The sequence below is a fragment of the Hypanus sabinus genome, chromosome 5 (genome assembly GCF_030144855.1).
Source record: "Hypanus sabinus isolate sHypSab1 chromosome 5, sHypSab1.hap1, whole genome shotgun sequence".
Lineage (NCBI taxonomy): Eukaryota > Metazoa > Chordata > Chondrichthyes > Myliobatiformes > Dasyatidae > Hypanus > Hypanus sabinus.
Genome location: NC_082710.1, coordinates 45651769 through 45666875, shown reverse-complemented (window position 1 = coordinate 45666875; position 15107 = coordinate 45651769). Strand labels below are relative to the sequence as shown.

The 15107-nt window shown below is 39.9% G+C and overlaps 1 protein-coding gene across 3 annotated transcripts in view; it reads right to left on the bottom strand.

Annotated features, from left to right (window-relative positions):
* The window catches only part of LOC132394123 (spindlin-W), a 100110-nt gene that overhangs the window by 47949 nt on the left and 37054 nt on the right, over positions 1-15107 (bottom strand). For 2 of the 3 annotated variants that reach the window (XM_059969888.1, XM_059969886.1), the window contains one exon: positions 2408-2505. The gene's annotated coding sequence lies outside the window, so the exon portion shown is untranslated. Of the gene's footprint in view, positions 1-1210; positions 1304-2407; positions 2506-15107 lie in introns of all 3 variants that reach the window. The other variant, XM_059969887.1, reaches the window with a different exon arrangement.

The following is a 15107-nucleotide window of genomic DNA, read 5'->3' as shown; positions in this document are numbered from 1 at the left end:
TGTTCCCCAAATCATTAGGTAGACATGATCTTCACCCCACAAGAAAAAAATGCAAGGGAGCAACACCAACACATGGCCTTTTCCGACCTCATCAAAACCACTGATTCCATCAGAACACAATATGGAACTTTCCTCTCAAATCTGGCTGTCCATGGAAATTTATTTCCATTATACACTTTGACTATGATGCATGCACTAATCAATTAATCTAGAAAAACCTTTAATTTCTGGAGATGAACTTGATTAAACATTCTTAGTATTCTATAATTGTACATTATAGTAGAAGCCTTTTTGATAAGGTGCCAATTAAGTAACAGAAGTAGCCTTTTAGAAATTTGCAAATAAAATCTGAAAATAGACTTTGATACTTTGTTGAGCACAGTAATGTGATCACTCATTATTCATTCTGTCTTGTTTGCGAATAATATATAACAGCCCAATCATATGACAGCAGAACCTAGAGGTTGAAGAATAACATCTCTTGTTCTCTTACCGCCACTTTAAAAAATGGTCAGGAATCTTCACTAAAATTTCAAATATAATGGTTGATTTTCACCTGATTTATACACCTTGTGTGGGGAAACAAAAAAAATTCAGCAAATAAGACATTGTATGTTGTCATATTAGCTGAAACATAACCAATAAAGTTATGTTATCACTACTATAAAAGTCAAGCAATCTTTAGGTTTGTTTTTGCTTGAATACCACTCAATAGTTTGGAGTCTTAGCTATCTATTCAGATATGATACTGACAAACCCTTAAGAAATCAATACATCCATTTCCTCAATAGGCTGATAGAAACTGTCTTAGATATTGCTTGGATAGGTAACTTAAGTAGATGGATTTGAAAGTAATAATTAAAGCTAATAAACTTAATGTATAGATAAAAATATATCCTAGCAGAGCTTTTAGGAAGAACCAGGCCAGATATCAGATGGATGAAGATCAAACCATCTATAAAGACATACAATTCCACAAAATAGCCTCTTAACTGTTTTTCCAGTTGTCTAATCCCAGGCAAGAACAATTAAAATAGCTGTTGCAAACTGCTGCTAATGGCTAATACATCTGGTTTGGTAAGAAAATACATCTGACATTTTTGAGTGTTGGAGGAATTGTCATCAGTCTCCGCAAGATACAATTAAGACATTATAAAAGCTAGTGGAGTATGATGCTTCAGCATTAATGAAACAGGCTTACATTGCTCACCTAATAGGCTAGCTTCAAGAATGAAGGCATGATTTGAACAGCCTTAGCATCTCAAGTGTATTCCTGAAGCTATGACAGCATTTTTGTTTACACCTGTTATTAAGGAAACAGTAGCATAATGGTTAAGTTCTTAGACTAGCACCCAGAAGTCTGGACAACTATCTGAAGTCACCAGTTCGAATCTCACTCAAGGCAGCTAAGGAGAGGGAACTTGTCATTCAAGCAGTATTATAAATTGAAATAAAAAGGCAGCATCTATAATGGTGGCCAAGAAACTGCCTTTTTGCTTCTAAAAGCCCACTTCATTCAGCAACGTTCTACAGAAAAAGGAATCTGTTAACCTTACTCAAACTGACCTCTATTTAACTCGAGATCCACAATGTGATTGACTTTTCATGCCCTAGCGAATGGTTCAGCCAGCTTCTCAATTGAGGAACAAATAAAATTGAATAACAATAGTTTTCTTCCCCCCCCCCCCCCCCGCCCCAATTCCAGCACAAATGCATTACCTCATGTGGTTAAAATAACAGGAAGCCCAGAAAGTCTTTAGAAGCAGAACTTCTTTGATGATCCTGAACGTTGCCGACTAAAGCTCAAATGGACTTAGATTGTAGAGAAAGCACATTCTCCTCACTACCACCATTAAGCTTAAGTTCCTATACCATCAGGTTCAGGAACAGTTACCCTACAACCATCAAACCCCTGAACCAGTGTGGATAACTTCATTCACCACTACTCTGAACTGATCCTACGATCTACAGACTCACTTTCCTGGACTTCCCTCAACTTGTGTTCTCAGTATTATTTTTATTTGTACAGCTTTCTTCTTTTGCACACTGGCTGTTAGTCAATCTTTGTTTTTGTATGATTTTTCATAAAAAATTTTCCTGCAAAAATTGCCTGCAAAAAAAAAAAAGAATCTCAGGGTAGTATATGGTAACATATACATACTTTGATAATACATTTACTTTGAACTGCTTGAATAACAGTGTTGTTTGCGAGCTCATTGCCGGAATTAATTCTCTTGCCGTAGCCCATCACCCAAACCACACAAAAACACTTCCCCAGGCAGTGTAAAGGATTCTTGTCCATGTATATCCCAAATATCATCCTTAAACCTCTATGCATTCACCTTTCTACTGCTCCTCAGTAGTCCTATCTATGTTTTCACAACTATACCCCGTTCCATTTACTCACACAAATGAGTCACATGTGCTGATTAACACAGATATCCAGAGGTTGCTGTCAGTGATTCAGCCTCTTCCAAAGTTTGTGCTGATCTGTGGCCATCTTCACTGCAATCAAGGAGAAACAAACATCAATGAATTGATAAAAATTCCAGGTTTATTGATAAAATATTTACTATATTATTTCAATTATTTAGAGTCCAAATGTATTCAAATTGTCCTTCTAACCTTCTGCAAGATGACTGGCTGCACGACTAGTATGATGACATCATTATTAATTGATACAGGGATTGCCTTGAAAGGGCAGTTCACACCAACACTGGAATGGGGTGGGGTGGGGAAAGAGGACCACCACATCATAATCCAGGCCACTATGTGATCACCTTCTCATACCTTTTGGAGGGTTCTTGCTTCCTGGAAAATTTCTGAACCTAAAACATTCATTGCTGAAACTGCAAAATGATGGAGGTCCCACCAACTTCAAATTAATAACAGGCCCACATATATCATTAAGCCCATTTCCTGTAACATACCAAAAACACAAAAAACATTGGTTTCTAGGACAAATATCTCCTTTCCAATCCTTTCGAAATGGAGCTAACTGAGGGTCTTACTTACTGTCCCTTTGGTGGGACATTCACAAGTGACCAGTCAATGTTTTCTTGAATCCAAACCAATTAACTTGATATTACTTGTTACCTATCTCTGTACAGCCACATTCCTGCCTATTAGTTATTTCTGCCTGGCATTTGGTTTCTACTACATGCTTATGCGTCTGAAATATTGAGCAAACCACAAAGCTTCAGAACTTCAGAAGATCAAAGCTTCCAGAACTTGCAGGGTTATGATAACTGCTTATTCATTAATTCATTCAAATAAGTGACTGAGTAATTCTCAGGTGCCAGAAAATTGTTAGAAGGTGGATGACAAACTACTAGAGGACTGAAGAAAGCCTCAATATAACGACTAATTTATATCACTGTTTGCTTCTAGAGAGCATAAAATTTAGAATTCTTCCTTATTGTATTCAACCTTCAGTTTACATCAATAGAAAACTGTGGTTTAAATTGTTACTTATTATACAATTGTTATTCTTCTTCTTTGCCCTCTCGCTCCTCCATCCATTAACTGTGCCAAATTTTAAACTGCCAAAAAAAGTACTCTGTATTATCATAGTTACACTATTAACACTTTATTCATTTTAATGCAAAAATAGTGAGTTTCCTTATAATACAAATTTTTCCTTGTGGAATAATACAAGGGCTTTCATTCTTAAACTTGGTAATGTAGTAGATGTGCATGGATCTGCAACCTGTGGTCATTGCATGAATGAGGTAAAAAATTGGAGGGAACATGGTCAATGGCATGGTACAAATAAATACAAGTTGGAAACCCAAACAGATTGAAAAAGAAAATGGAATGGTTAAACAGTTCCTGGATGAGCCAACATGGCTCTTTCTTTTTTACACGATAAATTGTTCTTGTATAAAGTCAGTTGTTCTTTAAGAGCCCAACTACCTATTGTCTGAAGTCATATAAAATCTCTAAAAACAAAAAATCAATGGCAAAAATCTCACCTGAAAAACAAAGTTTCATCTGCTCCTACTGAACAGCAGCTTTGCTTTTTGTGCTTGAAAACATTCACCAACTCAGTGGCCATTTTATTAAGTAAACCTGCACACGTATTCTATATTGCAAATATCTAATCAGCCAATCATGTCGCAGCAATTCATGCATGAAAACATGCAGACATGGTCAAAAACATCAGTTGTTGTTTAGTCCAAATATCAGAATGGAGAAGAAATGTGATACAACTGACTTTGACCTTGGAATGATGGCTGGTGCCAAATGGCATGGTTTGAGCATCTCAAAAACTACTAATCTTCTGGAATTCTCATTCACAACAGTCTCTACAGTTTATAGAGAATGGTGTGGGGGGGGGGGGGGGGGAGAAAAAAAAGACAAAAATCCAGTAAGTGGCAGTTCTGTGGGCAAAAAAACCTTGTTAATGAGAGAAGTCAGAGGAGAACGGCCAGACTAGTTCGAGCTTATAGTAACTCAAATAAGCACACATTATAACGGTGGTGTGCAGAAGAGGCATCTCTGAATGCACAAAATGTTGAACCTTGAAGTGGATAAATACAGCTGTAGAAGAACACTGGGTTCTACTTCTCTGCCTAATAGAAAACATAGAAACATAAACATGCAGCACAATACAGGCCCTTCGGTCCAGAAAGTTGTGCCGAACATGTCCCTATCTTAGAAATTACTGGGCTTACCCATAGCCCTCTATTTCACTAAGCTCCATGTACCTATCCAAAAGTCTCTCAAAAGACCCTATCGTATCCGCCTCCACCACCATTGCCGGCAGCCCATTCCACGCACTCACTCTCTGAGTAAAAAAAAACTTACCCCAACATCTCCGCGTACCCTACTCCCCAGCACCTTAAACCTGTGTCCTCTTGGGGCAACCATTTCAGCCCTGGGAAAATGCTTCTCAACATCTTATACACCTCTATCAGGTCATCTCTCATCCTCCATCGCTCCAAGGAGAAAAGGCCGAGTTCACTCAACCTATTCTCATAAGGCATGCTCCCCAATCCAGGCAACGTCCTTGTAAATCTCCTCTGCACCATTTCTATGGTTTCCACATCCTTCCTGTAGTGAGGTGACCAAAACTGAGCACAGTACTCCAAGTGGGTTCTGACCAGGGTCCTATATAGCTGCAACATTACCTCTTGGCTCTTAAATTTAATTCCACGATTGATGAAGGCCAATACATGTACGCCTTCTTAACCACTGAGTCAACCTGCGCAGCTTCTTTAAGCATCCTATGGACTTGGACCCCAAGACCCCTCTAATCCTCCATACTGCCAAGAGTCTTACCATTAATACTATATTCTGCCATCATATTTGACTTACCAAAATGAACTACTTCATACTTAGCTGGGTTAAACTCCATCTGCCACTTCTCAGCCCAGTTTTGCATCCTATCATTGTCCCACTATAACCTCTGACAGCCCTCCACACTATCACAACACCTCCAACCTTAGTTTCATTTACAAACTTATTAACACATCCCTCCACTTCTGCATCCAGGTCATTTATAAAAATCATGAAGAGTAAGGGTCCCAGAACAGATCCCCGAGGCACTCCACTGGTGACCAACCACTGTGCAGAACATGACCTGTCTACAACCACGCTTTGCCTTCTGTGGGCAAGCCAGTTCTGGATTCATAAAGCAATGTCCCCTTGGATCCCATGCCTCCTTACTTTCTCAATAAGCCTTGCATGGGGTACCTTATCAAATGCTTTGCTGAAATCCATATACACTACATCTACAGCTCTACCTTCATCAATGTGTTTAACCTCATCCTCAAAAAATTCAGTCAGGCTCGTAAGGCATGACCTGCCCTTGACAAAGCCATGCTGACTATTCCTAATCATATTATGCCTCTCCAAATGTTCATAAATCCTGCCTCTTAGGATCTTCTCCATCAACTTACCAACCACTGAAGTAAGACTCACTGGACTATAATTTCTTGGACTATCTCTACCCCTTTCTTAAATAAAGGAACAACATTCACAACCCTCCAATCCTCTGGAACCTCTCCCGTCCCCATTGATGATGCAAAGATAATCGCCAGAGGCTCAGCAATTTCCTCCCTCGCCTCCCACAGTAGCCTGGGGTACATCTCATCCGGGCTCAGTGACTTATCAACTTGATGCTTTCCAAAAGCTCCAGCACATATTCTTTCTTAATATCTACATGTTCAAGCTTTTCAATCTGCTGCAAGTCATCACTATTATCACCAACAGCCTTTTCCATAGTGAATACTGAAGTATTCCTTAAGTACCTCTGCTATTTCCTCTGGTCCCATACACACCTTCCCACTGTCACATTTGATAGGTCCTATTCTTTCACGTCTTATCCTCCTGCTCTTCACACACTTGTAGAATGCCCTGGGATTTTCCTTAATCCTGCCTGCCAAGGCCTTATCATGGCCCTTTCTGGCTCTCCTAATTTCCTTTTTAAGCTCCTTCCTAGTAGCCTTATAATCTTCTAGATCTCTAACATTACCTAGCTCTCTGAACCTTTTGTAAGTTTTTTTTTTCTTTTTGACCAGATTTATTACAGCCTTTGTACACCATGGTTCCTGTACCCTACCATAACTTTCCTGTCTCACTGGAACATATTTATGCAGAACTTCACACAAATATTCCCTGAACATTTGCCATACTTCCGTACTTTTCCCTGAGAACATCTGTTTCCAATTTAGACTTCCAATTTCCTGACCGAGAGCCTCATAATTCCCCTCAATCCAATTAAACACTTTTCTAACTTGTCTGTTCCTATCTCTCTCCAATGCTATGGTAAAGGAGATAGAATTGTGATCACTATCTCCAAGATGCTCTCCCACTGAGAGATCTGACACCTGACCAGGTTCATTTCCCAATACCAAATCAAGTACAGCCTCTCCTCTTGTCGAATTATCTACATATTGTGTCAAGAAACCTTCCAGAACACACCTAACAAACTCCACCTCATCTAAAACCCTTGGTCTAGGGAGATGCCAATCGATATTTGGGAAATTAAAATCTCCCATCACGACAACTCTGTTACTACACCTTTCCAGGATCTGTTTCCCTATCTGCTCCTTGATATCCCTGTTACTATTGGGCGGCCTATAAAAAAAACCCAGTAAAGTTATTGACCCTTTCCTGTTCCTAATCTCCACCCAGAGAGTCTTTAGACAATCCCTCCATGGTGTCCACCTTTTCTGCAGCCACGACACTATCTCTGATCAACAGTGCCACGTCCCCACCTCTTTTGCCTCCCTCCCTGCCCTTTCTGAAACATCTAAAACCCGGCACTTGAAGTGACCATTCCTGTCCCTCAGCCATCCAAGTCACCGTGATGGCCAACAATCATAGCTCCATGTACTTTGTTCACAACACTCCTTGCGTTAATATAGATAGATCACAAACCTTTGATCTGAGCGCATCCCTTCTCTATCACCTGCTTATCCTCCCTCACATGCCGTCTCCTATCTTTCTCTATTTGAGAGCCAGAAGCCTCTTCCCCATTATCTTCAGTTTGGCACCTGGGAGCATTTCTATCACATACATACCTTTGATTTCTGTCCACACAAGCAGTCCTTGCATGACCTTTATCCTCCTCCACCTCATCATCTGCTCTAACACTCTGGTTCCCCTCCCCCTGCAAATCTAGTTTAAACCCCCGGAGCAGCACTAGCTAACCTACCAGCAAGGATATTAGTCCCCCTCCAATTCAGGTGCAAACCGTCCTGTCGGAACAGGTCCTTCCTGTAATAAAGTGGCCATTGAGTGTAATTAGTGTTTTTAGACCCACCACAGCCATAAATGAGGTGAATGGTGAACTGCATGATTCATTCCCTACTATGCTTCATGCTCTGACATGCAAAGACATTATAGCGCATCAAGCTAATAATTATCCTATTCAACAATATTCATTTCTTATATTGCAACACTAATAATATTCAAAAGAATTTATTTAGCCATAAAAGAACTTGGAAGATTCTATGAACCTGAAAAAAAAGGAAGTATTTTGTTTTGCAAATACCGTGCACAAAAACTTACACAGCAAATTTAAAAGGAAATCTGATAAAACACATCAAAAGGTGACCCAACTACAGTTTGACTTTTTATTACATCTGTATATACATTATACATGGAACATGGGCAATAAATAAATTGGTAATATAACAAAAATCTGGAAACGTATGGTTTTGACTTCAATATGCAGCATATTAGGAACAAGCTCTACTTTACATTATTGTGAAGTAATGTCTTTCACCACAGATGAACCCAGCCCAGCTGGTTTGTACTTGTTAATGGCGTTCTCCAAACAGAAGTATTTGAAGTGCAAATACCTCAGACTGCCATACGCTATATTTTATTCAGTGTTTCACCCTATGGATCTAAAATGAAACAAAGTTTGTTTTGTCATGTCCTCTTCTACCAGTCATTTTTTGAACAAATAAAAGGTTCTTGGCAAGTGACTAAATTTGCTAACAATTCAATATGTCACAAAGAGTGACAATACAGTGCACCCTTTCCAGAGTCCTAAACCTAACCTTACAATTTTAGTTGTTTATAAATACCCTCACTTTTGGGACATAATACTATATCCACCAAGGACAAACTACTGAAATAATTCAGTCTCTTTTCGGGAGGAGTTTAGCTGTCAATTATTTCAAGTGGTGAGATCCCCTCTCACAACAAAGGATGAGAAACTTCCAGCTAAAAAAAAAGCAGATTAAACATAGCCATTTTATCTTAAATGGAACATTTATTTTGAGAAACAATTCTAACAGAGATTAGAATTCTACAAAGGTTTTCCAAACACGAATATGAACAAGAAAGTCATAACAATGAGCTGCAGACAAACATGTTGTCTGTCACAAAAAGATAGGCCTGGGAAAAGTTCCCTTTCAGGTCAAAGCTGAGGGAGTAGGCTCTAACTCAGGTGTGGGCAAACTTTTTGACTTGTGGGCCACACAGGGTTCTAAAATTTGACAGGGGGGCCGGACCAGGAGCAGATGGACTGAGTGTTTTGGCAATACACCTCATAAGAGAAAATAAAATATCATGGGATATGTAGAAAACATGTGCTTTAATTTCAATTGAAAATTAACAAATGCATTACAACAAAATATCTGTCTTTGAAGTCCCATGGTATTTAGCTATTTATTGAAATGACTTTTAAAACACTGAAAATTAAATGAATAAAATACAGCTTTTTTTAATAGTAACAGTTATTATTTTAAAGCACTGAAAATTCTGTTATCCTTCAAGATATTATCATCATCACTCTCCTCCTGACTGTCTTTATTTCAAAAACGGTAGGAGATGCAGGTCTACTTGTCCTGCTCCTTCTTATTCAATTGTCCCCTGTGCCAAAACTCAACAACGACCAGCACAAAGACAGAACAGTGACAGCGCGCCAGTATGCGGAGCGCGTTATTTGATCTGGAGCGCATTTTTTATTTTGAGAACGTACATGCACCTGCGCACTACTCATGTCCATCACGTAACAGAAATGACATGTAACATGTAAGGCTTATTGAAAAAAATATTTTCAAATGTATTTTTTACATAACACAACGAAGGAACTTATTTTTAATTTCAGTGGGAACAGTGTTGTTGGTCTCCCTTTTTAGCCAGCGCATCAAAGTCTGGATTTAGTTTTGTTGTGGAGATTCTCAGGATGGATCTGAGGTGTTGGTCAGTTAACTTAGATCTGTGGCTGGCTTTGTTGATGTTCATGACGCTGAATGCCTGTTCACACAAATACGTCGAGCTCAACAAAGAGTAAAGCGCAAATGTGGAGTAATACGCTGCACCTCAACCAAGGTCAATGTGTAGCGGTGTGCTACATGCAGCACTAAAATTACGACACGGAGTCGGTAACTGCAGTCGAAGAAAAAAAAACTTTATTCGAAATCCCCAGCCTCAACTTTTAAGCCTCCCTCAACCTGCCCCCCTGCAGAGGCTCTAAAGCTCTGTGCTCGCAAATCCCCGCAAGCTATCTCCCTTAGCCGGAACGCTGGCTAATTGTGTGCCGGTTCGGATGTGCCAGGAAATGGGTCGCCACAAATGTATATAGAGTGCGTCATCTATTGGGAAAACGCCAGAATTGCGGGGAAAAAACGTTAACAAGGTTTATTAATATAATTTCATCAAGTTCTGCGGGCCGGATTAAAAAGCTTAACGGGCCGCATATGGCCCGCGGGCCGTAGTTTGCCCATGCCTGCTCTAGCTCCATCTCCAGCTCCACCCTTACTGCCTTCTAATAGTTATATCTTTTGTTTTGCCAGCCATCTAGTGATGACTGCATAGGCATGTGATGTTTTAACAACTGCACTGATCAGGTCAGAAGGCAGGAGCCTTAGACTGACTGAGCGTTCTCTGCTCTGATTAGGCTGCAGTCTCAGTTGTCAATAATATTCTTCCTGAACATTGTTTCTCAAAAGAAAGAATAAATAACACTAGTTAAAGATTAACAAAGAACATTTTGAACCTTCAAAAGGTTCTTCTGTGGTGCTAAGACGACTTTGGATAGTGAATAACCATCATAAATGACTTGAAAAAAATCAACAATTTTTTGCACAGAAAGTGTCTATAAGACCATCAGACATAGGATCAGAATTAGGCCATTAGGCCCATCAAGTCTGCTCTGTTATTCCATCATGGTTGTTTTATCATCTCTCTCAACCCATTCTCCTGCCTTTTCCCCATAACCTTTAGGACCTTGGCTAACCAAGAACCTATCAACCTCTGCATTCAATATACTCAATACTTGGTCTCCACAGCTGTCTGTGACAATGAATTTCAGATTCACCACCCTCTGACTAAAGAAATACCTCCTCTTCTAAATGAATGACCGTCTATACTGAAGCTGTGCCTTTTGGTCCTAGGCTCACCCACTATAATAAACATCTTCTCCACATACACGCTATCTAGGCCTTTCAATATTTAATAGATTTCAATGAAATCCATCATTCTTCTAAACTTCAGCAAGTTGTAACGGGCAGACCCAACAATTCAAGTGTCCAGGAGATGGGGTAATAAGTAAATAAACAACAGAAAAAGTAACTTCAGCCTAATTTATTACCATAAAATAGAAAGCATATATAAACCACACAAAAATAATACATAGCAAGTCACAAAGATTTCCTGCAAGGCACAAGGATCTTAGGGCTCACAATTCTTAGTCACTACCTGATTGTTGCTATTATCAGGGTAACTCCAGATCCCAACTCGCTCCAGAAACCCCCTCTGGGTACTAGGCACTGATCACAATCTCTGGCCCCTGTTGAAGTCCAATGAAACTGGGAAATGGATCCCCATAGATACGAGTTTCATAAGTACAGAAACACATATAGATGATCTGTTTGATCTTTTGACTCAACACAGCCTGCTTTTTTCTCTCCAAACACATCCTGTGTCCATTAACACAGTCCTCATAAATCAATTAAACATTGTAATGGTCACCCCTTGCATCCCTTGGACATACAAAAGGGCATTAATGTTTACATAGAAGCAATAAGTCCAAATCTGAAAAGAAACCATTGGGCAGAATATCAAACAACTTGACATTCACATTTTAATGATGTCTGAGGCTACGTCCACAATAGACCGGATAATTTTGAAAACAGCAGTTTCACGTAAAAACGATAGGCGTCCATACCAGGTGTTTCTGAAAATACCTCCGTCCACATTAAAACAGGTATTTGGACAAATCTCCTCCTATTGGGTATGCACAGGACACAGCTACAGAAAACAAGCAACATGTTTGGTGTCGAATCTCACCGTGAAAGACGGTGTGCGTTTGTCCAGTTACAGACGAGAAAACTTTTTTAAAAAAAGGAAATCGCTAAATGACAGACAGCTGTTGACTCTCGCGCAGGAGGATTTAAAACTAAAAAAGACAAATACTGAGCATATGGAGGCAACTAACAGGGAGTTCACTGACAGTATGACCCGGCTGATGACGAACATTGAAAATCTGACTAACTCTGTTGCAGAGGGATTTGCAATGATGAGAAAATATGAATGGCTCCCCCCCGTACTTTTCACTGCCACAATACCAGCCTACAGACACTACAATAGTTACACATACAGACACACAGACCCCTGGGTGGCTCCACCAACATCTCCCCCACTCCCAGAGGGGTCACCCTGGAAACATTTCCTACAGCCATAGCTTCTTCACCGATGAAAGGGACAACAGCTACGACTAAATGCAATAAGGCTTGTTACTGGGCAAAAGTGAAATTTGCTGTTACTTCATTTGTTTGCCTTTACTTTTGCCATGTCTTCCTGTATTATTTTGCTGTATTTAACATGTGCAATAAAACGAGCTACTAGGAAAAAGTGATTTTATTTTTACCCGAGTAAAAGTGAAACTTACAATCTTCCTTTTTTGGCCTTAACATTTGCACGTCTATGCCAAACATAAGCTACTACTTAAAAATGACATTTTAGCAGTAGTGACAATTACATCCATCGAATGTTTGCACAAGCACCTTAATAAAGCACCTTGTTAATTGTATAAAACATGTCTGCATCAGTGTTACCTTGTATTTCCATACAATGTTACATTAGGCTGTTACACATCTATTGTCAGAGAAGTACTTGGATAAATAGGTAAACCACCTTCATACAAGCAAGGACATATTACGCAGCAAAGTGAGTATACTTACTTATTCAAATAAGTTATGGGTCAAAGTACTTGGTGAGTACATTTCTAACTCTTCTAGCTTCAGCCTCGTTGCCGTCTGTTCTGAAATTGTTAAATTGTGTAGGGGGGGGGGGGTTGAAATTCTCTGTCATACTGCAAAGCTGCAGTAACATTCTGCTCAGGGACAGTCTCCTGAAGCCGTCCACCATTGTTGCCGTGGTGTTGGAGGTTGTGTTCAAGAAAACAATGAACTGCCGTGCTGCCGTTACCATCTATTCCGGCATGCCATGACAGCGTTTTTAAAAAGCTTCGGTTACCCCGTATACACCAAACTGCTCAATCAGCGTTTTCAGAGTTGCACACTCTGGAGAGCATTTTAGAAAAGCTCTGTTTTCGAGGGAGGAAAACGCCGTTTCAATGTGGACAGAGGGTGAAAACAAAGAGAAAATGCTTTGGTTACAGACTTATCTGATCTAGTGTGGATGTAGCCTTAGACCAGGGGTCAGCAACCTTTACCACTGAAAGAGCCACTTGGACCCGTTTCCCACAGAAAAGAAAACACTGGGAGCCGCAAAACCTGTTTGACATTTAAAATGAAATAACACTGCATACAACGTTTTGTTTTGCCTTTATGCTATGTATAAACAAACTATAATGTGTTGCATTTATGAAATTGATGAACTCCTGCAGAGAAAACGAAATTACATTTCTGCATGCAACAAAAACATTTTGAACTCCGAAAAAAAAATGTTGGGTTGAAGGTTACTTTTAAGTAAAATACTCAACGTCTATTTCAGTCCTTCTTGTACTTATGAAAAACGCCAAACTTAAATTTGCCGCCAGCAGCAAACCAAAAATAACGTCAGCCAGCTGACAACCTGAAAAATAAAAGGACTATTTCACTGAACAATGAAAACATATGAATATACGTAAAATAATAGGCAATTAAAATATTTATCATACTTGTTCAGGTTGACTCACACCTGACAATGCAGTCGTATTCAGTAGGGATGGATCGATGCTTAGGGGAGTGACCGGGAAGGATAATGTGTTTTTTTCCTCTCTGAACTCACAGAAGCGTTTCCCAAACGATGTTTGCATTGCGATGATTGCAGAATGTAAATACTCCGAATTTATCATGTCGTGACCTTGTTTGAACTCTCTCAAATAGGGGAAGTGAGACAATGTGCCTTTCTGTAAATCTCTGGCAAGCACTGTCAACTTGCGCTCGAATGCCAAAACATCCTCCAACATGTGCAGGGCTGTACGTCCTTACCCCTTAAGAGCTGTGTTCAGCGTGTTCAGGTGCGCTGTCATGTCTACCATGAAGCGTAGCTTTTCCAGCCACTCTGGCTGTTCCAGCTCAGGAGAGGTGAGCCCTTTGCTGCCCAGGAAAGTTTTCACTTCTTCCAGACACGCGACAAAGCATTTCAGCACCTCCCCTCTGGACAGCCAGCGATAAAAACACGTTGTAGCGGTGTGCTACACGCAGTCAGTAAACTGCAGTCAAAGATAGCTTTATTCGAACTAAACAGCCTTGCTTTTAAGCCTCCCTCAAACCACCCCCCATGGGCGCGGATGCTGCAAAAGACACGTACTCACAAACCCCCGTAGGCTATCTCCCTTAGCCTGAACGCTGGCTAATTGTGAGCCGGTTCGGATGTGTCAGGAAATGGGTCGCCACAACGTCTTATTTAGATTGTACAAGATCACCATAATCTTCAAATTTAGAATTACATTTCAAAAACTAACAAACTAACATAAAATACATTTTAATTAAATACTGACCAATTATTTCCCAAAGCAACAGGGAGCCGCAGCACAGACGTAAAAGAGCCACATGTGGCTCCGGAGCCGCGGGTTGCCGACCCCCGCCCTAGACCAAGGATGAATCCAGCTATTATCAACAAACAATCCACAGACATTAACAACCTCACTCTTTCCTCTGTAGATACTTCACAAACATTACCTACTAAAAGACTACATATGCTACACGACCAGAAAGAGCTATTGTCATTTTGATCCTCCAGACATTCATCCAATGTTTTACAAAACTAATATAATACATTGCACTTATTGAATGCCTGGCAGGTTAAAGACACATAGAACTCTTCCTTCTGCTTAAAATGAAGAATACATATTAAGATCCCTTGATGTTTAAAACTATTATCACAATTATTGAAACTGAAAAAATTATACAGATACAAGGATTAACCTCAGCATCTCTTTATCCTTAAATGGGTGGAGAGGGGGCATTAACAACATCTTGCTGACAGTTCAAACAGAATGAGCAAGATTTACAAGCACTACATTGTGACCAAGGATACAAGAGTCAAATTACTATCAAGCTGGCACTTGTTTCACAGAATAAAGTTATACAAAGCTAGTCCTAGGTTTACAACATTCCCTCCCACTCACAGGCCCCCAATTAGCACATATCACGTAATGTACATCTTTTCCTGAAACAATAATTTCATTTTCC